General features: G+C 46.0%; 7 pseudogenes; all 7 read right to left on the reverse strand.

Moving 5' to 3' along the window:
* Positions 1 to 430: 430 nt before the first annotated feature.
* LOC143937264 (5S ribosomal RNA) lies at positions 431 to 549 on the reverse strand (annotated as a pseudogene).
* A 322-nt stretch (positions 550 to 871) lies between these two features.
* Positions 872 to 990, reverse strand: LOC143937612 (5S ribosomal RNA; annotated as a pseudogene).
* A 100-nt stretch (positions 991 to 1090) lies between these two features.
* LOC143936557 (5S ribosomal RNA) lies at positions 1091 to 1209 on the reverse strand (annotated as a pseudogene).
* Positions 1210 to 4765: 3556 nt separating this feature from the next.
* On the reverse strand, positions 4766 to 4884 carry LOC143936958 (5S ribosomal RNA; annotated as a pseudogene).
* A 616-nt stretch (positions 4885 to 5500) lies between these two features.
* On the reverse strand, positions 5501 to 5619 carry LOC143936818 (5S ribosomal RNA; annotated as a pseudogene).
* Positions 5620 to 20347: 14728 nt separating this feature from the next.
* LOC143936477 (5S ribosomal RNA) lies at positions 20348 to 20466 on the reverse strand (annotated as a pseudogene).
* Positions 20467 to 25990: 5524 nt separating this feature from the next.
* Positions 25991 to 26109, reverse strand: LOC143937101 (5S ribosomal RNA; annotated as a pseudogene).
* Between the last annotated feature and the right edge of the window lie 1808 nt (positions 26110 to 27917).

The following is a 27917-nucleotide window of genomic DNA, read 5'->3' on the forward strand; positions in this document are numbered from 1 at the left end:
CCCCCTTACCCCTTCTTTTCCTTTTCTGCCATTTCCTTCCCCAATCTTCTCTTTCCCCTTCTCCCTCCTTTCAGTTCTACTATTTCCCTTCTTAACTCAAAAAAGGGAAAAGAAAATGATATGTTCCGACCCCATTTGACTACTACACAATACTCTTCCCCTATCTATGGATATCTAAACTCTTCGAGGGTAGCAGGGCTAGTATCAATAATATTTTAAGTGGTAGAGGATCCCAACGAGATGGAGCTTTAATCTCATCTTGATATGACCGCAAAGCTGTACACATGCTATTCTCCTCAGACTTCTTACCATTGGCTCTGATATCCATGCAATATGATCATTTGATTGTAACTATTTGTATCACACATTCTGTGAAGTTGCCTTTACATTGTATGTCGCATACTACTAAATAAAAAATAAAAAAAACAGAAGCCTATGGCACCTGGTATTCCCAGGCGGTCTCCCATCCAGGTACTAACCAGGCCCGACACTGTTTAGCATCCGAGATCAGACGAGATTGGGCGCTTTCAAGGTGATGGGGCCATAGGTGATCTCTTCGGGCACTCTCAACCCTCTTGACAAATGCCAAGATGGTCACCTTGGGAAACAAGTGAAAAAAAAAAACAGGTCAATGTCAACAACATAAAAAGAAGAATACGGCACCTGGTATTCCAACGCCATCTCCCATCCAGGTACTAACTAGGCCCAACCCTTCTTAGCCTCAGAGAAGAGAAGAGATAGGGCTCTTTCAGGGTGATGCTGCTGTAAGCGATCTCTTTGGGCACTCTCAACCCTCTTGACAAATGCCAAGATGGTCACCTTGGGAAACAAGAAAAAAAAAAAACGAATCAACGCCAACAACATAAAAAGAAGCCTACAATAACTGGTATTCCCTGGTGGTCTCCCATCCAGGTACTAACCAGGCCCGACTGTTCTTAGCCTCCAAGATCAGACGAGATTGGGTGCTTTCAGAGTGATGTGGCCATAGGCAAACTCTTCAGGCACTCTCAACCCTCTTGACAAACACCAAGATGGTCACTTTGGGAAACAAGCGAAAAAAAAACAGGTCAACGCCAACAACATAAAAAGAAGCCTACAATAACTGGTAATCCCAGGTGGTCTCCCATCCAGGTACTAACCAGGCCAGACTCTTCTTAGCCTCCAAGATCAGACGAGATTGGGTGCTTTCAGAGTGATGTGGCCATAGGCAATCTCTTCAGGCACTCTCAACCCTCTTGACAAACACCAAGATGGTCACTTTGGGAAATAAGCGGAAAAAAAAACAGGTCAACGCCAACAACATAAAAAGAAGTCTACGACACCTGGTATTCCCAGGCGGTCTCCCATCCAGGTACTAACAAGGCCCGACTCTATTAGCCTCCAACATCAAACGAGATCGGGTGCTTTCAGGGTGATGTGCCCGTAGGCAATCTTTTCAGGCACTTTCAACCCTCTTGACAAACGCCAAGATGGTCACCTTGGGAAACAAGCAAAAAAATATAAATAAGTCGGAAGCTAGAGACAATACGGCCCGAGTCCTCAATTTAATCCATGCGGCGCATTAACAGGGAAGGCCCTTGCTTATGTTGTCAACGGACGCGGAGAAGGACTTTGACAGGGTGGCCTGGCACTTTATGCAGGCCACCCTGGAACATATAGGTCTTGGCCCCAACATGATGAGCTGGGTAATGTCGCTTTACTCCACGCCGTCGGCAGCGGTACGGGTGACCGAGGGGTGCTCGGACTCTTTCCCCATCACTAATGGGACGAGGCAGGGGTGCCCTCTGTCTCCCCTAATTTTAATTCTGACACTGGAACCACTTATGTGTCACGTTCGGAATGACCCGAATATTACTGGCATATCCAAACCCTCGGCACACCACAAAATTGCGGCGTACGCTGACGATCTAATTTTTTCCGTCTCCAATCCACACATTTTGCTTCCCAAAATACTTGCGTCTCTACAGCGACACGGCAGCCTATCAAACTATAAAAACAATTGCGCCAAGTCGGCTGTATTGAATATATCGGTCCCGGATGGTGAGGCCAAGAGGCTCCGGTCCGCTTTTCCATTCTACTGGGCTGAAAAATCTATACGTTAACTGGGCGTTGACATCGCAGCGGATTTAGCGCAATTGTACCTGCTTAATTTTGTCCCTCTCCTGGATAGACTGAAATCTGATTTGGGAAACTGGCATGCTTTAACACTGACCTGGTTCGGGCGCTGTAATGCATTCAAAATGATGGCCCTCCCTCGGATCTTATACATGTTCCAGACATTACCGATCTGGTTACCCCCAATTTTTTTCAGACAACTGCAGGTGCTGCTCCGGGACTTTATTTGAGCGCGCAAACCGCCCAGAGCCCGGTTGCAATTGCTTGCCAGACCAAAGGACAAGGGGGGTCTGGGTCTCCCAGATCTCAGACAATACTACAGAGTGACTCTGCTAGCGAGAGTCGTTGATTGGCATTGTAATGGCCCACACAAGCAGTGGGTGGAGATGGAGATTGAGGATGGATCCATTCCCCTATTGACCTCCCCGTGGCTCCTGTCCTCCCTACCAAAAGACCTCAGAGGTCACCCCGTAGTGGGAGCTACATTGGCTGTTGTGCGGAGGTTGTTCCGCTGCACACACATTGCTCCCCTGCCATCACCAATGACTCCGGTTATAGGTAATCCAGACTTCCCACCGGGATTTACCAACAAGAAACTGCGACAGTTGACAGTGGTGGGGAAACAGCGTCTGGGAGAGGTGTGGCCCACGGGAGGGCTCCCGACCACGCAAACTGACGCCGAGCTTTCTGACCCTCCGCTTGACTTGTTTAGTGCTTATCAACTTCGTCCCTTTCTTCTGGCCATACAAAGGGCCCCCTAAACTCCTAGAGACCTGACACCCTATAAATCCATCTGTCACAAAAGGGAACCTGTGCGACACACCCTCTCCCTCCTGTACAACCTATTGAGTAGTCAGGAGGAGGAGTCGACCCCACCATTTATCCACAAATGGGAGAGGGACTTAGGCATCACATTTACCCCACAACAGATAGGGAAGATCCTGACCTTAGTACATAAAGCTTCCATCGCAAACCAATATCAAGATACAAGATAGTCTCACGCTGGTATAGAGTCCCATACCTTCTGAATAAAATGGATAGATCGATCCCGGATGTTTGTTGGAGGTGAAATTCAGATATGGGGACCATGGGACACCTTTTCTGGGCATGCCCGACCTTGAGGAACTTTTGGGTTCCCAGTAGCGTGCCTTCTACACTTGACCGAACAGCCTGTTCGAAAATACAAAAAAACCCTCACAATGCAACTCCTGAATGCCGCCCGGGCCTGCATTCCCGCACTGTGGAGGCAGCCTCAGCCCCCATCCAAGGTGCTGTGGTATTCCAAAGTCAATCATATTCTCCGGATGGAAGAATTGACCGCCACCCTTCACAACACTGAAGAGGCATTTAGTGTTACATGGAGGCCCTGGAGGTATTTTACTGGTACTCGAGACTACATTCGGGAGGTGAGCACTGCCCCCGTCCCAGAAAACGACTGAACATCTAACGTTTACCTACGTAGGCCATGTCTGCCCTGGGTGGCATTCCCCCCCCCTCCCTTTTTGTCTTTATTTTTCTTTTTTTCCCCGCCGATATCCCCCCACCTCCTCTCTCTCCGTCTTTGCACTCTCTTCTTCCCCCGTCCTCCCTTTTGACTATGCCTTGTCTCCTTACTAGCCTTCGGGACCCAGAAGAACCCCAGGGTTCTGGACATGACCAGCTCATATTTTACTCTAGTTCACGTAGGTCATGATAAGCTGGCTCGCTGTGGTCCCAGTTGTTCTCCATGATTACATTTGTCCGAACGGAGCTGCACTAGTTATACTGTACTACATGTCGGAGGTGGGGTTTCTCTATTTTCTGCATGAAACTGTAGGACTCCCCTCTGAGAACCCAGAAATATTTGGCTGCCTATTTTTTGTTAGCATGTAATTGTGACCCTGGGTCATGCTGTATGGTTGACTGTTATATTTATGTTGTTCTACTTAATAAAAGAATAATAAAAATAAAAAAATAAGTCAATGCCAACAACTTAAAACTAAAGCCTATGGCATCGAGAAATCCCAGGCGGTCTCCCATCCAGGTACTAACCATGTCCCAACCCTGCTTAGCCTCTGAGATCAAATGCACGCTCAACCCTCTTGACAAACGCCAAGATGGCCACTTTCGGAAACAAACAAAAAAAACAAGTCAACGCCAACAACATAAAAAGAAGCCTGCGGCATCTGGAAAACCCAGGAGGTCTCTCATCCAGGTACAAACCAGGCCCAACCCTGCTTAGCCTCTGAGACCAAACGAGATTGGGCGATTTCAGGGTGTTGTGCCCGTAGGCAATTTCTTTGTGCACTCTCAACCCTCTTGACAAATGCCAAGATGGTCACCTTGGGAAACAAGGGAAAAAAAACAGGTCAAAGCCAACAACATAAAAAGAATCCTACGGCATCCGGAATTCCCAGGCGATCTCCCAATCAAGACACTAACCAGGCCAGATCCTTCTATGTCACCTGGTCTTCCCAGGCAGTCTCCCGTCCAGGTACTAACCAGGCCTGATGCTGCTAAGCCTCTGAAATCAGACAAGATCGGGTGCTTTTAGGGTGATGTGGCCGTAAGCGTTCTCTTCAAGACACGCCCAACCCTCTTGACAAACGCCAAGATGGTCGCCTTGAGAAACAAGCGAAAAAAACAGTTCAAAGCCAACAACAAAAAAAGAAGCCTATGGCACCTGGTATTTCCAGGCAGTCTCCCATCCAGGTACTAACCAGGCCCGACACTGTTTAGCCTCTGAGATCAGATGAGATTGGGCGCTTTCAGGGTGATGGGGCCGTAGATGATCTCTTTGGGCACTCTCAACCCTCTTGTTGGGCACCTGGTATTCACAGATGGTCTCCCATACAGGTATTAACCAGGCCGTACACTGCTAGGCCTCCGAGATCAGATGAGATTGTGCGCTTTCAGGGTGATGTGGCCATAGGTGTTCTATTTAGACACTCTCAACCCTCTTGACAAATACCAAGATGGTTATCTTGGGAAACAAGTGAAAAAAAAAAGGTCAACGCCAACAACATAGACCCTGCCGGTCTCCCATCTGACCCAGACCCTGCTTAGCCTCTGAGATCGGGCGCTTTCAGGGTGATGTGACCTCAGGCGAACGCTTTGGGACATACTCAAAACTCTTGACTGATGCTAAAATGGTCACCTTGGGAAACAAGCGAAAGAAAAACAGGTCAAAGCCAACAATATAAAAAGATTCCTACGGCACCTTTAATACTATCTAGGCCGGACCCTGCTTAGCCTCTGAGATCAGATGAGATCGGGCGCTTTCAGGGGGATGTGGCCGTAGGAGATTTCTTTGGGCTCTCTCAGCCCTCTTGACAAATGCCAAGATGATCACCTTGGGAAACAAGCGGAAAAAAAACCCCATGTCAACGCCAACAACATAAAAAGAATCCTACGGCACCTGGTATTCCCAGTTGGTCTCCCATCCAGTTACTAATCAGGCCCGACAATGCTTAGCCTCCGAGATCAGACAAGATCAGGCACTTTCAAGGTGATGGGGCCATAGGCGATCTCTTCGGGAACTCTCAACCATCTTGACAAACGCCAACATGGTCATCTTGGGAAACAAGCGAAAAAAACAAGTCATTGCCAACATTGGAGGCTAAGCAGGGCTGGGCAATCAGTTTCCTTGCCTGAAATAGGCATCTCAGAACTGCCATCTGGCTACTTCCCGAGTTTCCAACTCCTTCAACTAATCCCAGGAGACAATACTTCGCCCCCATCCTGGTGGAGGTTCCAACCACCCGATCAATGGTTCCTGTCACCTCTGTCCAGTAGCGGATCAACTTCGGGCATCTCCAAAACATGTGCATCATGTCTCCCCCCATGTTCCCGCACCGGGGGCAACTTGCGTCCGGCCGTTCGGCCAAACTGAAAAAGTTTACGAGGAGCATAATAGGTTCTATATAATAAGAACAGATGTGACATCCTGTGTGAGGAGAGCCACAATTCACCACAGGCAGGATTCCTGTGGCCAATTATAGCTCAGGGGGGTTTAGTACACACCCCACACTATATAAGGCCGCCAGCACGGCGGCCTTGTATAGTGTGTTGCGGTGGTCAGGGAAAGAGGACGATAGGCAGGGACAGTGTCTTTACTGCTTGGGAACCTAGCACTGTTACAGTGGGTGTTATGTGCCTCCTGCACAGTACACACCTGAAGCTACCCTTTATTACTGGTGTTCAATTTCTGCAATACATGCATCTGCAGTGCAGAAGTTAGAGTCGGTGTTGTGTGCCTCCTGCACAGTATACACCTTATTGCTGGTGTTCTGTTTCTGTAATACAGGAACCTAGCACTGTTACAGTGCTAGGGTGTACAGAGAAGCTGGTATATATAGAAGACTACAGCATACAGAAGAAAGGCTAGTGAATACAGAATACAGGTTTCGTGTATGTAGATAGGCTTGAGTATACAGAGATGCTAGAGTAAACAGTGAGGCTGGGGTACACAGAGAGGCTAGTTTAAAGACAAATACAAAGATGTTAGTGTATATAGAGAGGTTAGTGTATAGAGAGAGTCGAGTGTATACAGAAAGGACAGTGCATATAGAGAAGCTAGTGTATACAGAAAGGGTATACATGAAAGCTGACATTCTATACAGAAGACTGGGTAGTGTATACAGAGAGTCTAGTGGGTACAGAAGACAGGCTGGTGTATTCTAGCTAGATTTTACAGTCTAGTGTATACAGAAGACAGGCTGTGGTATACAGAGAGTTTAGTGTATTCAGAGAGTCTAGTGTATACATAAGACTGGCTAGTTTACACAGTGTTTACAGAGATGCAAGGGTGTACAGAGAAGCTGGTATATATAGAAGACTACAGCATACAGAAGAAAGGCTAGTTAATACACAATACAGAAGACTCGTGTATGTAGATAGGCTTGAGTATACAGAGATGCTAGAGTAAACAGTGAGGCTGGGGTACACAGAGAGGCTAATTTAAAGAGAGATATACAAAGATGTTAGTGTATATAGAGAGGTTAATGTATAGAGAGGGTCGAGAGTATACAGTAAGGACAGTGCATATAGAGAAACTAGTGTATACAGAAGACAGGCTTGGGTATACATCAAATCTGACAGTGTATACAGAAGACTGGGTAGTGCATACAGAGAGTCTATTGGGTAAAGAAGACAGGCTGGTGTATTCTAGCTAGTTTTTACAGTCTAATGTATACAGAAGACAGGCTGTGGTATACTGAGGGTTTAGTGTATTCAGAGAGTCTAGTGTACAGAGATGCAAGGGTGTACAGAGAAGCGAGAAGCTAGTATATATAAGGCTAGTGAATACAGGCTAGTGAATACAGAATACAGACTCGTGTACGCAGATAGGCTTGAGTATACAGAGATGCTAGAGTAAACAATGAGGCTGGGGTACACAGAGAGGCTAATTTAAAGAGAGGCTAGTATATACAAAGATGTTAGTGTATATAGAGAGGTTAGTGTATAGAGAGAGTCGAGTGTATACAGATAGGACAGTGCATATAGAGAGACTAGTGTATACAGAAGACAGGCTTGGGTATACATCCAAGCTGACAGTGTATACAGAAGACTGGGTAGTGTATACAGAGATTCTAGTGGGTACAGAAGACAGGCTGGTGTATTCTAGCTAGTGTTTACAGTCTAGTGTATACAGAAGACAGGCTGTGGTATACAGAGGGTTTAGTGTATTACAGAGATGCAAGGGTGTACAGAGAAGCTAGTATATATAGAAGACTACAGCATACAGAAGAAAGGCTAGTGAATACAGAATAAAGGCTGGCTTCTACGGAGAGGCTACCACTACGGAGATGCAGAACACTATCTAGGGTATATAGAGAGGCTAGATTATACAGAGAGGCTAGTGCATAGAGTGAAGCTATTGTATATAGAAGCCTGGTTAGTGTATACAGAGAAGCTAGTGTGTACAGAAGAAAGGCTAGACAGGTTATAAAGAGAGACAAGTTTTTACAGAAGACAGTTGTAGACTAATGTATACAGAAGACGGGCTAGTGTATTCAGAACATAGGCTAGTGTATATCGAAGACAGGCTATTGTATGCAGAAGACCGGCTAGTGTAAACATGCTGGTGTATATAGAGAAGGCTAGTGAATTTAGAGGGTATGCTAAGTGATAACAGAAGACAATCTGGGCTATACAGAGACATTTCATCATTTCATCTAGCTCACATCTCTAATGGAGTTTGTCTCATTGCCATGTTATGCCTTTTCATTCTTATGCTAAATATAGATCACTACACGATTTTAATCATCCACATCAAGCATGCAATAAAACTATCATACATCAAAATAAACCATGTACTCTTTTGCTCTATTTTGCATATTTGTAACGGGACTGTGAGTATGTGACAGTCCTGACACACCATCCTGACTTATTTTTCTATATTTCTTATTAGAAATGGAGAGTACTATCTCAAAATCCGCTTAAATCTATTCACTTCGATGAGTTCTACCGCTAATTGTACCTTAATGCAAAATGTTCACAAAACCATCCATTTGCTACCAGACATGCTGCACATACTAAGAGTAATGTAAATATCGCTCTCTAACGATGTAAACAGTTTTATTGCTTTTCTGACATTGACCGAGTATCTCTGACATTAACTGAGTATCTCTCTGCACTTGGATCTTATTAATAATAATAATAATAATAATAATAATAGGATTGTGTAATGCAAACATCAACTAGTCTAATATAAGCTTTCTCATTGGTACCGGCATATCCTTTAAATTTAGACTAACGCAACTATTTCTCGGCCATTTTCAAGCTAAGCTTTCAATCTCTTACCTTTGAACAGCGATACTTCCTCCCTACAATATTAAGCCATTTAAATGTCCTATTGGTCGCCTATATTATACAACTCTCTGAAAACCCTATATGTAGAGAATAAAACTAGTCTTACATCTAAATAAAACAGTTTTATTGCTCAACCAAGTATCAGCTGTCATGACAAATAAAGTTTCCACTGTTTGACTCTATTTTCTGTATTACTTCTTTTTCTCCACCTTATCTGTCACAGTTAAAACACAGTGACAAAACATTTCTTTTTACCGCAGCAAAATGTGAGAAAAGCAGTGTAAGCCGTCTTTCTGCCATATGCAACCATCTCTCGCTACCTCTATGCAATAGGATTCTCTTTCCAGTGGAAACGGAAAACAGTCAGTGTAAGCCGTCTTCTTGAGCATCAAAATTAATGGAACGATTTACACGTTGGAATTTGCAAGCTACGTCAATTTACTGTTAAATAGAGTACCTTTGCATTTATCCCTTGACTTTGCTACTATCCCTTGATCCCTTTTGTGTATTCACTATATCTCGACTATACATACTGCCTCAAAATTTTCCTAATTTGTTTTGCTATACTTATAATTATTATTTTATAGAGATTACTATCTCTAAATCATTGTAACAAATTATAATGTCTACAGCTAATTTTACGTTAAAGCAAAAGTCACACAAAACCATCTTTTTAAAACCTTTTACACACTGCACATTAAGATTAATGCAACCATCTCTCGCTACCTCTATGCAATAGGATTCTCTTTCTGACTCTATTTTGTGTATTACTTTTTCTCCACATTAACTGTCACACTGATAACCATTTGTAACACATAACACTTGCAACACATTTTTTAACAGCGGCAAAAAGTGAGAAAAGCAGTGGGACTTGATTGAGAAGTGGTTGCAGTAGCAAAGCATAGCAATACAGTTTGATTACATTAATAACACATAATGCAACTATTTTACATTCATTTTACATTCACATCATGCATACATCCTAATGTAAGCTGTCTATCACTATTAATGTTCATGGTTACTGATACATTATGCCGATGACCAATGGAAACGGAAAACAGTCAGTGTAAGCCGTCTTCGTGCGTAACATATTTAATGGAACGATTTACACGTTGGAATTTTCAAGCTACGTCAATTTACTCTTTAATACCCTTTAGCTGCTTAGCTCACACTTTGCTGTATGTAGCCGCGTTTACATGTAAGTAACCAATGGGGATTGACATTTCATGTCCATCTCACATCTCTAATGCAATTTGTCTCTTTGCCATGTCATACTTTGCCAGTTATTATACTTTCTCATCCGATAGAAACCTAGTCGTTGCTGATATTTCATGATTACAGCAATCATCTCATCTAATTGCTATTCCGACAATTCTGCCTTGGTATTACTTTGCAACGCTCTATTGAACAATGTAAAGGTAAGCTAGATATTTTGTGTATTTCCAGTTAAACTCGACCTGTATATACTGTCTCAATATTATCTTTTCTAATTTTGCTAAATTAGATTATAGAGTTTGCTATGTCTAAATCCAGGTTACCTACTCACCTTTATTACGTATACTGCTAATTTTAGGATAATACAAAACCATCTTATTGCTTCTTTACACGCTGCACATATTAAGAGTAATGCAAAGCTACCGTGAACAGTTTAATTGCTCGTCTCACATTTAGCTGTTATCTCTCTGCTATAGGAAACTGAATTTGTACTAGAACGATCACTCATCTAATATCAGTCCACTCAGTGCTACCGGGATAACTTTTACATTTAGAGTAATGAAATGATTTCTCAGTCATTTTGGAGCTACTGCAACTAACGCTTCCGATCTCATTTCGACTGCAATACTTAATCTCTGCTATTGCAGAATATTTAGCTGCTTAGCTCACACCTTGCTGTACGTAGCCCTGGAGATTGGCATTTCAACTCTAATTCATATTCACATTTCTAATGCAGTTTGTCTTTTTGCCATGCCATCCTCTGTTAGTTATTATGCTTTCTCATCCTTGTGCTCCAATATTGGGGTATATTCACTACATGATTAAAGACACGTAATGAACTTGATTGATAAAAACCTACACACGTTGTTGCTGTTATTTCGTGTATTTCCACTTAAACCCGTTATAGTTATTTTGCTATATTTATTACTAGTAAAAACAGATTACTATCTCTAAATCCTGGTAAACCAGCTCACACTAAACCATCAAATTTCTACCTTACACGCAGCACATATTAACATATTAACATTTAGCCGGTATAGTGAAATAGTAAACGAAATGTGTAGATCACTCATCTAATATCGTCTTTTCAGTGCTGCCGGAACATATTTTAAATTTAGAGTAATGCAACGATTTCTCAGTTTTATGAAGCTACTGCAACTAACGCTTTGAATCTCTTTCCTGATAAATTACGCTCTGCAATATTAAGCCATGTAAATTGTCCTATTGGTCTGCTAACAATGCTATGTATAATAATACAAATCTTTTAAAAGCAATATCGTCTCACTGCAATACTTACACTCTGCATAATATATATGAATAATGCGAATAATGCTAATAAAAAAGTCGTCTAAAACTCGGCTATAAGTAGAGAATAAAACTATCTTACATCAAAATAAACCATGTACTGCCAAACCAATAACGGCCAATTACTTAACGTCTATCAGTCAATGACTTAACAAAATAAACTTAGCACTCTTTTGCTCTATTTTGAATAGTTGTAGTTCTCCACATTAACTGTCACATTGATATCACCACTGACAATACACCACTTTTTAACAGCACCAAAATATGAAAAAAGCACTTTATATGTTTCAAAAGTAGTTGCATTAGCAAAAAATAAAGTCCTGTCTTCTTTACACGCTAGCTTTTCTGTATACATTAATCTCTCTGTGTACACCAGCCACTCAATATAGACTAGCCTCTCTGTCTTCTGTATACAGGTGCCCGTAATCTATATACACTAGCCTGCCTTCTTTTTACAATAGTCTCGGTGTCCCAGCCTCTCTGCATACACTAGCCTCACTGAATTCCCCAGACTGTGTTCTGTATACACAAGCCTATCTTTAAAAAAAAATAGCCGTTCTTCTGCATACTCTAGCCTCTCTGTGTAACACAGTCTCTCTCTGGATTCCCTAGCCTACATCTCTGCATACCCAGGACCTTCCTCTGTATAATCTAGCCTATCTGTATACACTAGCCTGTCTTTTGTACTAATTAGCTTCTCTGTAGCCGGTCTTCTGTATACACGATCCTCAATGTCTACTCTTGGTTGTCTTTTGTATACACTAGCATCTCTTTATACATATACATATACAGCTCTCTGTATACCCAAGCCTCTCTGTATACACTAGTCCACCGGTATACACTAGCAAGTCTGCCTACACTATCCTTTCTTTGTAACTCAACTTCTCTCTCTGTATACCTTAGCTTCCATCTCTGCATACCCAGGACGTTCTTCTCTATAATCTAGCCTATGTGTATACACTAGCCGGTCTTCTGTAGACATTAGCCTCTCTGTATAAACTAACCGGTCTTCTGTATATACTAGTCCGTCTGTATACACTAGCAAGTCTGTGTAACCAAGCCTCTCTCTCTGCATACTAGTGTATACACTAGCCGGTCTTCTGTAGACATAAGCCTCCCTGTATAAACTAGCTGGTCTACTGTATACACTAGTCCGTCTGTATACACTAGCAAGCTTGCATACACTAGCCTCTCTGTGTAACCCAGCCTCCATCTCTGCATACGTTCTTCTCTATAATCTAGCCTATTTGTATACACTAGCCTGTCTTTTGTACACATTAGCCTCTCTGTATAAACTAGCCGGTCCTCTGTATACACTAGTCCATCTGTATACACTAGCAAGTATGCGTACTCTAGCCTCTCTCTCTGTATAACTTAGCCTCCATCTCTGCATACCCAGGACGTTCTTCTGTATAATCTAGCCTATCTGTATAATCTAGCCTATCTGTATACACTAGCCATCCATCTCTGCATACCCAGGACGTTCTTCTGTATAATCTAGCCTATCTGTATAAACTAGCCTGTCTTTTGTACACATTAACCTCTCTGTATAAACTAGCCGGTCCTCTGTATATACTAGTCCGTCTGTATACACTAGCAAGTCTGTGTAACCAAGCCTCTCTCTCTGCATACCCTAGCCTCCATCTCTTGCATAAACCAGGACCTTCTTCTGCATAATCTAGCCTATCTGTATACACTAGCCTGTCTTTTGTACACATTAGCCTCTATGTGTAAACTAGCCGGTCTACTGTATACACTAGTCCATCTGTATACACTAGCAAGTCTGCATACTCCTGCCTCTCTGTGTAACCCAGCCTCGCTCTCTCTCTCTGTATACCCTAGCCTCCATCTCTGCATACCAAGGACGTTCTTCTGTATAATCTAGCCTATCTGTATAAACTAGCCTGTCTTTTGTACACATTAACCTCTCTGTATAAACTAGCCGGTCCTCTGTATACACTAGTCCGTCGGTATACACTAGCATCTCTTTATACATTAGCTCTCTGTATACCCAAGCCTCTCTGTATACACTAGTGCACCGGTATACACTAGCAAGTCTGCCTACACTAGCCTCTCTTTGTAACCCAACTGCTCTCTCTGCATACCCAGGACGTTCTTCTCTATAATCTAGCCTATCTGTATAATCTAGCCTATCTGTATACACTAGCCATCCATCTCTGCATACCCAGGACGTTCTTCTCTATAATCTAGCCTATTTGTATACACTAGCCTGTCTTTTGTACACATTTGCCTCTCTGTATAAACTAACCGGTCTTCTGTATTACACTAGTCCCCCTGTATACACTAGCAAGTATGCATACTCTAGCCTCTCTCTCTGTATACCCTAGCAAGTCTGCATACTCCTGCCTCTCTGTGTAACCCAGCCTCACTCTCTCTCTGTATACCCTAGCCTCCATCTCTGCATACCCAGGACGTTCTTTTGTATAATCTAGCCTATCTGTATAAACTAGCCTGTCTTTTGTACACATTAGCCTCTCTATATAAACTAGCCGGTCTACTGTATACACTAGTCCATCTGTATACACTAGCAAGTCTGCATACTCCTGCCTCTCTGTGTAACACAGTCTCTCTCTCTGTATACCCTAGCCTCCATCTCTGCATAACCATGACGTTCTTCTGTATAATCTAGCCTGTGTTTTGTACACTTTAGCCTCTCTGTATAAACTAGCCGGTCTTCTGCATACACGAGTCTCTCTTTATACCCTTGGATGTCTTTTGTATACACTAGCTGCTCTTTATACATTAGCTCTCTGTATACCCAAGCCTCTCTATACACTAGTCCGTCTGTATACACTAGCAAGTCTGCATACACCAGCCTCTCTGTGTAACCCAGCCTCTCTCTCTGCATACCCAAGATGTTCTTCTCTATAATCTAGCCTATTTGTATACACTAGCCTGTCTTTTGCACACATTAGCCTCCCTATATAAACTAGCCGGTCTTCTGTATACACTAGTCCGTCTGTATACACTAGCAAGTATGCATACTCTAGCCTCTCTCTCTGTATACCCTAGCCTCCATCTCTGCATACCCAGGACGTTCTTCTGTATAATCTAGTTTATCTGTATACACTAGTGTATACAGACAGACTAGTGTATACAGAGGACCGACTAATGTGTACAAAAGACAGGCTAATGTATACAGATAGGCTAGATTATACAGAAGAACGTCCTGGGTATGCAGAGCGCTCAGCTTCAAGGTATGGCCAACGTGAGTAATATGAGGGACACTCCTCACCCCCGCCCCCACCTACCAGATCTGAGTTTCATCCCCTTGCCCTCTCTGCCCCGGTCATCTGGTGGCAGTTTTATGCACTCCCTGGCCCCCACCCATTCATAATCCTTACCGACCTTTCTTTCCGCTGCTCACAGGAACACACTGGATGACTTGTCTAATTAACCAACTTGTACAAGACACAGCTATCCTCCTGTCTGACACCGGTCCCCCTTGGAGGCTTTACCCCTCACTGTTTGGGTGGTCCCTGCCTCTCCCTGGATGCTCCACATATACCACAACGACATTGTCAGAGGGGCACCACTTGACAGGACACAGGGCTTTCATTCCGGTGGCATCTCCCATTGGAGGAAGGGATGATGGCCCCAACCCCTTGGCAGCAGGTTCTTTCATGTACAGACCAGGGCGGCTCATCTTCCCTTCTGGAGTCTTGACCTTAGATGGGGGAGTAGCACTTTGGGGGGTCTGAGTGATACCTAATGCGCTGTACTGGAAGGGCTTGACATTCCCGCATATGTGTCCCCTCCCCCTGGATGTGCCCCTTGTCCCCCCCTCTGGCTCCCACCTACTCTTTGCCGACATTGCCTTCTGCAGCTTTCGGGGACCCTGGATGACTTATTTATTGAGCCTATTGGTACGAGACACTGCTTCCCTCCAGGGTGACTCTGGACCCCCCTGGAGGATTTACCCCTTACTGTTTGGGCGGTCCCAGCCTCCCTCTGGATGCTCTACACAGCCCCCGATGGCGATGCAGGAGAGACACTAATTGGCGGGCCCTAGGACTGCTGCTCGGGTGAAGTCTCCCATTGGATGGAGGGATGGTGGCCCCAGCCCCTTGCCTGCCGGATTTTCCATGCACCGACCAGGGCTGCTCCTCTTTCATCTTGATGTGGTGACCATGGAGGGGAGGAGTTGAAATTTATGGGGTCCGGGTGTTTGCTGGTGGGAGTGCGCTAAAGGACTTGACATTTCTGCATGTTTGTCCCCTCTCCCCTGTTTCCCCCCTCCCTTCCCCCCCTTCCCACCCTTCCCTTCCCTCCTTTCCCTCCCCCTTTCCCCCTTCCACTCCCCCTTTCCCCCCTTCCACTCCCCCTTTCCCCCTTCCCTGCCCCTTTTCCCCCCGGGGCGTGGACAGGGGAGAGGGGGTAAGGAGAGGACAATCTGCCAAAGGGAGAAATGCATTTGTTCGGGGACTGCATGTACTTTAGGGGTATGGGATGGGGGGTGGTGGATCCCATTCTGTGATGCCTTTTCTGTTGTGACGGGCTCCCTCGTGCATGCCTATGTTTAGGGCGAGCCGAGGAGACCCCTCAGTGCTGACAGTTATATGCTCTACCTCTGTTTTGGTTATACTATTGTTTTTTGTTTCTTTGATGTTACTGATTGTCTTTTATTTGCATAGCGGTATCAGACGTGACATTTACCACTGCCGGGACTGGGGGGACTAGGATTCGGGGGCTCCCTCTCCGACCTGTCTACCCAATAACCCAAGTAGGACAGCGCTTTAAACCCAGTGTACATCTGGTAAGCGCTATAGCATAATTGTGCTGTTTTAGTATACCCTTCCTGTACTGTTGAGTGCGGACAACCCTTAATTTCCCTCTCCCCCTGGGGTTGGGGTGCCCGGCCTCTTTTTCCCTTTACCTTTCCTTCCATTTGCCCTTCCTTTCTCCCCCTTAGTTCCCGCCATGCATTACCTACCCAAAACCTACCTTGGTTCAACTTTCTTTGCTTTTCTCTGACGTCCCCCTCCCCCTCCCCGAGGAGCGATGGGAGACTCAGTCAAGGTCACCTCTCTAAACGTTAAGGGACTGAACTCCCCTGAAAAACGGTGGATCCTCCTGGGAAAACTGAACACATCCTGTACTGATGTGGCCTTTATACAAGAAACACATTTTAAAAATACTAGCCTCCCCTTTCTATGGTCGAGATCCTTCCCTAAGGTCTACCACTCTACTAACCCCTCCTCTCCATTCTGATCTCTAGCAGGCTCCCCTGGGTTCTCCAGGATTCTCTGGTGGACCCTGGGGGCCAATATCTTTTTCTTAGGGGCCACATTGGAGAGCGCCTTTTTACATTTGCCACTGTGTACGCTCCCAATGATCACCAAGACACGTTCCTCAGAACTACCCTGCACAGATTATGTGACTTTCGGGAGGGCCAATTGATATTAGGTGGGGACTTTAATGTCCCCTTTCGCCATCGGTTGACACTTCTGCCTCTTGCTCCTCGCTCCCTACCCCTCACCTAGGTCTCTATTCTGGCACCTTAATGAGAGCCTCATCCAGATACCGGAAGTTTTAGCAGATGTGACCAGGGAATTGAACCTTTATTTCCAAGAAAACTAAAGCAGGACTGTGACCCGGGGATAATTTGGGAGGCTCACAAGTCAGTACTCCGCAGGGTACTTATCAGGAACAGCTTGCTAATCTGTTTCGTGAACTTGCCTCTGTGGAAGCGAAACATAAACATACCCCCTTACGGACCTTAGAGATTGAATTGGGGACACTCCATACCCATATTGCTGTCCTTCTCCATTATAAAGCGAAAGCGGCACTCCAGTTCTGTCGTAAACTGACGTAGGAGTCAGAGGACAAATGCAGAAAAATCTTAGCCAGGTCGGTAAAGGAGTTGAAATCTTGCTCTTACATACCACAGTTGATAGATGAGAATGGCCAGAGGGCCTCTACCCCAACCCAAATAGTTGAAGTCTTTGAAAAATGTTACTCTGATCTCTACAACCTGCCCGATTCAGGGTCTGGACAGGACAATATAGACAGATATGTAACCGGTTCTGGTCTACCAACCCTCTCATCGGAATCACGGGAGTACTTGGAGGACCCGATCACACTGGAAGAAGTCCAGACGGCCGTGGGACCTCCGAAGGTGGGTAAGGCTCCGGGCCCTGCCGGATATACCGCACAATACTTTAAGACCTTCCTCCCTATTCTCGGCCCGCGCTTGGTGAATTTATTTAATACTCTGAGCTCAAATGGGGATTTTCCTGAGGATACCCTTAGAGCCCACATCTCGTTGATACCTAAGGAGGGCAAAGACCCGGGCCTATGTGGGAGCTACAGACCCATTTCCCTCCAAAATTCGGTCCTAAAACTATTCTCTAACTCCTCGCCACGTGATTGGCACATCACTTGTAGTCCCTTATACATATTGACCAGTTAGGTTTTATTCCCACCAGGGAAGATAAGGACAACACCACTAAGGTGCTTACCCTGATCCGTAAAGCAAAGTCATCTGGGACCCCTTGTCTTTTCATGAGTACTGATGTCGAGAAGGCTTTTGATCGGGTCAAATGGACATTAATGTTCTCGGTCCTTTGCCATATAGGTCTGAGTGAACGGATGCTGGCATGGATAAGTAAGATATACTCACGTACTTACATTCCACCGGACATCGCGCGTACGTTTATGTTGAACTTCCCCCCACCCCTTGTCACTAAGATCCGCAGTTTGCTTCACGGGTGGCATTCTGGCCTCCATTCCTGGTTCAGCAGATGCAATCTCATTAAAATGAACATACTCCCTAAATTTACTTATCTTTTCCAAGCTCTCCCGATCCAGATTCCAGTCCTGTTTTTTAAGCAAGCTCAATCCTTGCTCACTCAATTTAACTGGGCCCACAAAAATCCCAGACTTAAGCGGTCACAGCTGACATTGTCTAAACAACAGGGAGGGTTGGTTCTCCCTAACTTGCGACGCTACTACCTGGCCTCCCATCTGGGCCGTGTATTGGACTGGAATCGAAACAAACTTTCTAAGCTCACTCCCGAATTCCGCTAAGAAGCGCCATGTAGTGCTATAAGTATTTACCCACAGAATTTATGTCACATCCCACTATAGGGGCTTAGTTGAAAGTCAGTCACCTAATCGCTACCCAAAACACACTCACGTCTTTGACTTCCCCCCTATTCCCTATACGTGGCCATCCAACCTTTGAACTGGGGACCCACTTAGAAATTCCAACCTAGACAATGCGTCTAAATTCGTCATTGATGGAAAATGGCCTTCTTTCTCAATCCTAACAGATCCGACAGGGCTTTTCCAACTGCCTTTTTGGAGAGCGGCGCAACGACATCATTTTCTCCATTCCATCCCCAATCCTCAAACGTTCGCCCGCCCTCAGACGGAGTTTGAGACTCTATGCAGGAGCGAAGGCCCTTTGGCCCACATTCTCTCTCAAACAGATTACCCACACTTAACCTGTCTGTCCAACTGGGAAAAGGACCTTAATTGCTAATTTTCCCCAGCACAGAGACAACGCATTATCACTTTGGCTCTCAAAATGTCGCTGTGCACGAAGATACAGGAGACGAATTTTAAACTTCTCACCAGGTGGTATTTGACACCATCAAAGCTGCAGAAATGTTTCTCCTCTTCCTCGAACATATGCTGGAGGTGTGGAGAAGAAGAGGGCACGTTGCTGCACATTTTTTGGTCCTGCCTCAGCTTGGTGGACTTCTGGACAGAGATCCGATGCATAACACAAAAATTCACAGACTTCTCCATCCAGGAGGAGGCTGCATTCTTTCTCTTGCACCATTCACAGATTCCCATTAAGAAGTACAAAAAAATCTATTTTACGTCATGTGATAAATGCGGCGAAATCCTGCATCCCTCTCTATTGGAAAAAATGTTCCTCCCCTTTCATTACTCACTGACTTAAGAAAATAGAGGACATTAAAAAAAATGGAGGACTTGATCCTCACATCACAAGGTATACAAGAATTTTTTAAACAAACCTGAGACATCTGGAATACCTTTATATTCTCACTGGAAGGATGTCGCCTGCTATCGCCTTAGTGCTCTGAGCTTTCCTTGACTGGCCCCTTGGACAGTGGCTGCCATCGTGTCTCGTCCCCTCTTCTCCTTTTCTGATCTTTCAACCCTTCTCTTTTCTGCCTTCCTCCCCTATCTCTCACCCCCTCCACCCCCTCTCTCTTTTGGAAAGAGTGGAAAATTGGGAATGACGGCCCCACACCCCCCTCTGGATGGATTATGCCGGAGGGACCTGGGGGTTTGTGTGACCCTGGATCTTGGTACAGTACTTTATCCGTGCCTCGAATCATTGTGATTGATGGAAGGCAGACTCACAGTTGCGAATATACCTGTATCAAGTATTGTTCAGCTGCTTTTTGCTCTGTATTTCTCTGTTGCATTATGTACTCGGGGGACCGTCTTCCCCTATTTGGAGAAAAAATTATATTTAAAAAAAAAAAGAAGCCTACGACACCTGGTATTCCCAGGCAGTTTCCCATCCAGGCATTAACCAGGCCTGACCCTGCTTAGCCTCCAAGATCAGACGAGATGGAACAGATTCAGGGCGATGTGGCCGTAGCCGATATCTTCAGGCACTCTCAACTCTCTTGACAAACACCAAGATGGTCACCTTGGAAACAAGCGGAAAAAAATAGGTCAACGGCCACAACATAAAAAGAAGCCTACGGCATCTGGAAATCCCAGGCGGTCTCCCATCCAGGTACTAAATTGGTCCCAACCCTGCTTAGCCTCTGAGATCAGATGAGATTGGGCTCTTTTAGGGTGGTGTGGCTGTAGGAGATTTCTTCAGGCACTCTCAACCTTGACTAACGCCAATATGGTCACCTTGGGAAACAAACAAAAAAATCAAGTCAACGCCAACAACATGAGAAGAAGTCTACAGCACCTAGTATTCCCAGGTGGTCTCCCATCCAGGTATTAACAAGGCCCGACCCTGTTTAGTCTCTGAGATCAGACGAGATCTGGTGCTTTCAGGGTTATGTGGCCATAGGCGAGCTCTTCAAGCACTCTCAACCCTCTTGACAAACACCAAGATGGTCACCTTGGTAAACAAACAAAAAAAAAAAAACAAGTCAACGCCAACAACATAAAAATAAGCCTTCAGCACCTAGTATTCCCAGGTGGTCTCCAATCCAGGTACTAGCAAGGCCCGACCCTGTTTAGCCTCTGAGATCAGAGGAGATCGGGCGCTTTCAGGCTTATGTGCCCATAGGCAATCTCTTTGGGCACTCTCAACTCTCTTGACAAATGCCAAGATGGTCACCTTGGGAAACAAGCGAAAAAAAAACAAAACGAATCAAGGCCAACAACATAAAAAGAAGCCTACAATAACTGGTATTCCCAGGTGGTCTCCCATCCAGGTACTAACCAGGCCTGACTCTTCTTAGCCTCCAAGATCAGACGAGATTGGGTGCTTTCAGAGTGCTCGGACTCTTTCCCCATCACTAATGGGACGAGGCAGGGGTGCCCTCTGTCTCCCCTAATTTTTATTCTGACACTGGAACCACTTATGTGTCATGTTCGGAATGACCCGAATATTACTGGCATATCCAAACCCTCGGCACACCACAAAATTGCGGCGTACGCTGACGATCTAATTTTTTTTGTCTCCAATCCACACATTTCGCTTCCCAATATACTCGTGGCTCTCCGGCGATACGGCAGCCTATCAAACTATAAAATCAATTGCACCATCGGCTGTATTGAATATATCGGTCCCGGATGGTGAGGCCAAGAGGCTATGCTCCGCTTTTCCATTCTACTGAGCTGAAAAATCTATACGTTACCTGGGCGTTGACATCGCAGCGGATTTGGTGCAATTGTACCCGCTTAATTTTCTTCCTCTCCTGAATAGACTGAAATCTGATTTGGGAAACTGGCATGATTTAACACTGACCTGGTTCGGGCGCTGTAATGCATTCAAAATGACGGCCCTCCCGCGGATCTTATACTTGTTCCAGACATTATCGATCCGGTTACCCCCAATCTTTTTCAGACATCTGCAGGTGCTGCTCCGGGACTTTATTTGGGCGCGCAAACCGCCCAGAGCCCGTTTGCAATTGCTTGCCAGACCAAAGGACAAGGGGGGTCTGGGTCTCCCAGATCTGAGACAATACAACAGAGCGACTCTGCTAGCGAGAGTCGTTGATTGGCATTGTAATGGCCACCACAAGCAGTGGGTGGAGATGGAGATTGAGGATGGATCCATTCCCCTATTGACCTCCCCGTGGCTCCTGTCCTCCCTACCAAAAGACCTCAGAGATCACCCCGTAGTGGGAGCTACGTTGGCTGTTGTGCGGAGGTTGTTCCGCTGCACACACATTGCTCCCCTGCCATCACCAATGACTCCGGTTATAGGTAATCCAGACTTCCCACCGGGATTTACCAACAAGAAACTGCGACAGTTGACAGTGGTGGGGAAACAGCGTCTGGGAGAGGTGTGGTCCTCGGGAGGGCTCCCGACCACGCAAACTGTCGCCGAGCTTTCTGACCCTCCGCTTGACTTGTTTAATGCTTATCAACTTCGTCACTTTCTTCTGGCCATACAAAGGGCCCCCTACACTCCTAGAGACCTGACGCCCTATGAATCCATCTGTCACAAAAAGGAACCTGTGCAACACACCCTCTCCCTCCTGTACAACCTATTAAGTAGTCAGGAGGAGGAGTCGACCCCACCATTTATCCACAAATGGGAGATTGCATTTGGCATCACATTTACCCCACAACAGATAGGGAAGATCCTGACATTAGTACATAAAGCTTCCATCGCAAACCAATATCAAGAATCAGGATACAAGATAGTCTCACGCTGGTATAGAGTCCCATACCTTCTGAATAAAATGAATAGATCGATTCCGGATGTTTGTTGGAGGTGCAATTCAGATACGGGGACCATGGGACACATTTTCTGGGCATGCCCGGCCTTGAGGAACTTTTGGGTGGAGGTGACCGGGACAATAAAAACAGCCTGTTCGAAAATACAAAAAAACCCTCACAATGCAACTCCTGAACGCCGCCCGGGCCTGCATTCCCACACTGTGGAGGCAGCCTCAGCCCCCATCCAAGGTGCTGTGGTATTCCAAAGTCAATCATATTCTCCGGATGGAAGAATTGACCGCCACCCTTCACAACACTGAAGAGGCATTTAGTGTTACATGGAGGCCCTGGAGGTATTTTACTGGTACTTGAGACTACATTTGGGAGGTGAGCAGCGCCCCTGTCCCAGAAAACGACTGAACATCTAACGTTTACCTACGTAGGCCATGTCTGCCCTGGGTGGCATTCCCCCCCCTCCCTTTTTGTCTTTTTTTTCTTTTTTTCCCTGCCGCCATCCCCCCCCCTCTTCTCTCTCCGTCTTTGCACTCTCTTCTTCCCCCGTCCTCCCTTTTGACTATGCCTTGTCTCCTTACTAGCCTTTGGGACCCAGAAGAACCCCAGGGTTATGGACACGACCGGCTCATATTTTACTCTGGTTCACGTAGGTCATGATAAGCTGGCTCGCTGTGGTCCCAGTTGTTCTCCATGATTACATTTGTCCGAACGGAGCTGCATTAGTTATACTGTACTACATGTCGGAGGTGGGGTTTCTCTCTTTTCTGCATGAAACTCTAGGACTCCCCTCTGAGAACCCAGAGTTATTTGGCTGCCTATTTTTTGTTACCATGTAATTGTGACTCTGGGTCATGCTGTATGGTTGACTGTTATATTTATGTTGTTCTACTTATACTTAATAAAAGAATAAAACAAAAAAAAAAAAATAAGTCAATGCCAACAACTTAAAAAAAAAGCCTATGGCATCGAGAAATCCCAGGCGGTCTCCCATCCCGGTACTAACCAGGTCCCAACCCTGCTTAGCCTCTGAGACAGGGCTGGTGCAAGGATCGTTGACACCCTAGGCGAAAACCTAATTTTGCCACCCCCCCCGGCTGCGCCCATGACTCCACCTTACCCTGCCCTTGCTACACATGACCTATCTGACCCCTACACTGACCCCCTGACACATAAACTAATCCACCTGACTCCTACTTCCTGCACTACTCACATCACATTGACCCCTACACTGACCCACCTGATAATTACACCGACCCACCTGGCACCTACACCAACCCACCTGGCACCTACACTGCCAATTACACTGACCATCACGCTGACACCTACACTGACCATCACGCTGACACCTACACTGACCATCACGCTGACACCTACCCTGAAAACACATACCCTGAAAACACATACCCTGAAAACACATACCCTGACACATAAAATGGCACTGACGCATACACTGACGCATACACTGACATGACACATACACTGACACGACACATACACTGACACATTACACTGACACGACACATACACTGACACGACACATCACACTGGCATGACACATACAGTGGCATGACACATACACTGACACATCACACTGGCATGACACATACACAGACACATCACACTGGCATGACACATACACAGTCACATCACACTGACATGACACATACACTGACATGACACATACACAGACACATCACACTGACATGACACATACACTGACACATCACACTGACATGACACATACACTGACACATTACACTGACATGACACATACACTGACATGACACATACACAGACACATCACACTGGCATGACACATACACAGACACATCACAATGACATGACACATACACAGACACATCACACTGACATGACACATACACAGACACATTACACTGACATGACACATACACTGACACATTACACTGACATGACACATACACTGACACGACACATACACTGACACATCACACTGGCATGACACATACACTGACACATTACACTGACATGACACATACACTGACACATTACACTGACATGACACATACACAGACACATCACACTGACATGACACATACACAGACACATCACACTGACATGACACATACACAGACACATCACACTGACATGACACATACACAGACACATCACACTGGCATGACACATACACAGACACATCACACTGACATGACACATACACAGACACTTCACACTGACATGACACATACACAGACACACCACACTGGCATGACACTGACACACATCACACTGACCTACCTGACTCCTACTTCCTGCATTACTCACACACAAACCCCCTCCATACAGCTCAATGGATCAATCCTCCTCCTTACCTCTGCTCTTTGATGCTGCCTTCAGCGACCATCATCCCACCGGGCCTCTCCGACTCCTCCGCACTGCCAGCGCCATCCATCCGCTCCGCCGGGGCCACACCAGCGCCGTCCACCCTCTCCGCCGGGGCCACACCAGCGCCATCCATCCGCTCCGCCTCCATCATATCCCCGCCGGGACCAGGCCAGCGCCGTCAACCCCGCTCCATGATGTCCCCGCCGGGCAGGAGGTCAGCTGACCGACCTCTCGAAGCTCCCATCTCCGCCGAGCCCCGCCCCTCCGCTGCACTCACACAGACACACAGCGCAGCTCCAGAGGGACAGGCTGGAGCAAAGGAGTCCCGGAGCGGCGCTGTGAGATGAGTACGGTGGGGCGCTCAGCGGGAAACATGGGGGATTGGTGGCGCCGGTGGAACACCACAGGGGGGGCGAGAGAGCAGAAGAGGAGCTCACACTGGGCAGAGGCCGTAGTTGCGCCCTAGGTGGTAGTGCGCCCTAGGCGGCTGCCTACTTCGCCTAGTGGTAGCGCCGGCCCTGCTCTGAGATCAAATGAGATTTGGCTCTTTCAGGGTGATGCAGCCATAGTAGATTTTTTCAGGCACGCTCAACCCTCTTGACAAATGCCAAGATGGTCACCTTAGGAAACAAACAAAAAAAACAAGTCAACACCAACAACATAAAAAGAAGCCTACCGCACCTAGTATTTCCAGGCGGTCTCCCATCCAGGTATTAACAAGGCGCGACCCTTTCTAGCCTCTGAGATCAGCAGAGATTGGGCGCTTTCAGGGGGATGTGCCCATAGGCAATCTCTTTGGGCACTCTCATCCCTCTTGAAAAATGCCAAGATAGTCACCCTGGGAAACAAGCGAAAAAAAACAGGTCAACGCCAACAACATAAAAAGAAGAATACGGCACCTGGTATTCCAAGGCCGTCTCCCATTCAAGTACTAACTAGGCCCAACCCTTCTTAGCCTCTGAGATCAGAAGAGATAGGGTGCTTTCAGGGTGATGTGGCTGTAAGCGATCTCTTTAGGCACTCTCAACCCTCTTGACAAATGCCAAGATGATCCCTTTGGGAAACAAGCGAAAAAAACAGGTCAACACCAACAACATAAAAAGAAGCCTGCGGCATCTGGAAAACCCAGGCGGTCTCCCATCCAGGTACAAACCAGGCCCAACCCTGCTTAGCCTCTGAGACCAAACGAGATTGGGCGCTTTCAGGGTGTTGTGCCCATAGGCAATTTCTTTGTGCACTCTCAACCCTCTTGACACATGCCAAGATGGTCACCTTGGGAAACAAGGGAAAAAAAACAGGTCAACGCGACAACATAATGAGAAGCCTACGGCACCTGGTATTCCCAAGCTTTCTCCCATCCAGGTACTAACCAGGCCCATCGCTGCTTAGCCTCCGAGATCAGATGAGATTAGGCTCTTTCAGGGTGATTTGGCTGTAGGCACTCTCTTTGGGCACTCTGAAGCCTCTTGACAAAGGCCAAGATGGTCACCTTGGGAAACAAGCTAAAAAAAACAGGTCAAAGCCAACAACATAAAAAGAAGCCTATGGCATCCAGTATTCCCAGGCGATCTCCCAATCAAGACACTAACCAGACCAGATCCTTCTATGGCACCTGGTCTTCCCAGGCAGTCTCCCATCCAGGTACTAACCAGGCCTGACGCTGCTTAGCCTCTGAAATCAGACGAGATCGGGTGCTTTCAGGTTGATGTGGCCGTAAGCGTTCTCTTCAAGACACGCCTAACCCTCTTGACAAACGCCAAGATGGTCGCCTTGAGAACAACAGACAAAGCCAACAACATAAAAGGAAGCCTATGGGCTTACAGCGGACCTTAAAAGATGGGACCCACTAGCTCTGTCATGTTTTGGACGCTGTAATGTGTTGAAGATGAACGCGTTGCCACGACTTCTGTATCTACTACAAGCCTTACCTATCAAAATACCCCAGACTTTCTTTCATTCGGTTCGCTCAATCTTTATCAAGTTCCTCTGGCGCGGAAAACATATGCGTATTGGTAGGGCAATGCTATTGCGACCGAAATTGCGGGGAGGTATTGGCTTCCCGGACCCTGCTCTATATTACACAGCGAGGCACATGACACCGGTGGTTGACTGGTGCCGGTGTTCTGCCATATACTGTCCGGCCATGATATAGTGTCCGCTGTGTACTCCGAAGCTGAACGGCTCCTGCGCGGTGAGTGGAGGTGGTAGCCCCACCATCCAAGCGGACATAGGGTTGTGAATATTAGCCACTTCCCGACCAGCGCACGACGATGTACGTCGACAGCATGGCACGGGCAGGCATATTGGCGTACATGTACGTCCAATATTCGTTGCCGCCGTGCCATCGGGAGCGCGCCGCCGGCGGCGCACTCCCGCGCTGGTCGGGACCCCCGTGAGTCCGGTCGCGGGACCCGCGGACTCGATCGCCGCGGGCATCCCCGCGATCGTCTCACGGAGCCGCGGAAGTGAGGAAATGCTGTATAAACAACATTTTCTCATTCTGCCTAGCAACTAGTGACGCTGATCTCTGCTCCATGTGATTGGAGCAGAGATCAGTGTACACTAAATGAAAGCCCAACCCCCCCACAGTTAGTAACACTCCCCTAGGAACACTTAACCCCTACACTGCCACCCACTGGTTAACCCTTTCACTGCCAGTGTCATTTACACAGGAATCACTGCATTTATATAGCAGTGATTACTGTATAAATGACAATGGTCCCAAAAATGTGTCAAAAATGTCCGATGGGTCCCCGACAATGTCGCAGTCACAATAAAAATCGCAGATCGCCGCCATTACTAGAAAAAATAAAATAATTAAAAATTATTAATAAAAATGCTATAAAACTATCCCTATTTTGTAAACGCTATAACTTTTGCGCAAACCAATCAATAATCGCTTATTGCGATTTTTTTTACCAAAAATATGTAGACGAATACGTATTGGCCTAAATTGAGGGAAAAAAATGTTTTTTTATATATTTTTGGGGGATATTTATTATAACAAAAGGTAAAAAAATAATGCGTTTTTTTCAAAATTGTCGCTCTATTTTTGTTTATAGCGCAAAAAATAAAAACCGCAGGGGTGATCAAATACCACCAAAAGAAAGCTCTATTTGTGGGAAAAAAAGGACGTTAATTTTGTTTGAGAGCCACGTCGCACGACCGCGCAATTGTCAGTTAAAGCGACGCAGTGCCGAATCGCAAAAAGTGGTCTGGTCTTTGACCAGCAAATTGGTCCGGTCTGA

This window comes from Lithobates pipiens, unplaced genomic scaffold (assembly GCF_037356315.1).
Source record: "Lithobates pipiens isolate NorthernLeopardFrog02 unplaced genomic scaffold, aLitPip1_a1.2 Scaffold_28, whole genome shotgun sequence".
NCBI classification, from domain to species: Eukaryota; Metazoa; Chordata; class Amphibia; order Anura; family Ranidae; genus Lithobates; species Lithobates pipiens.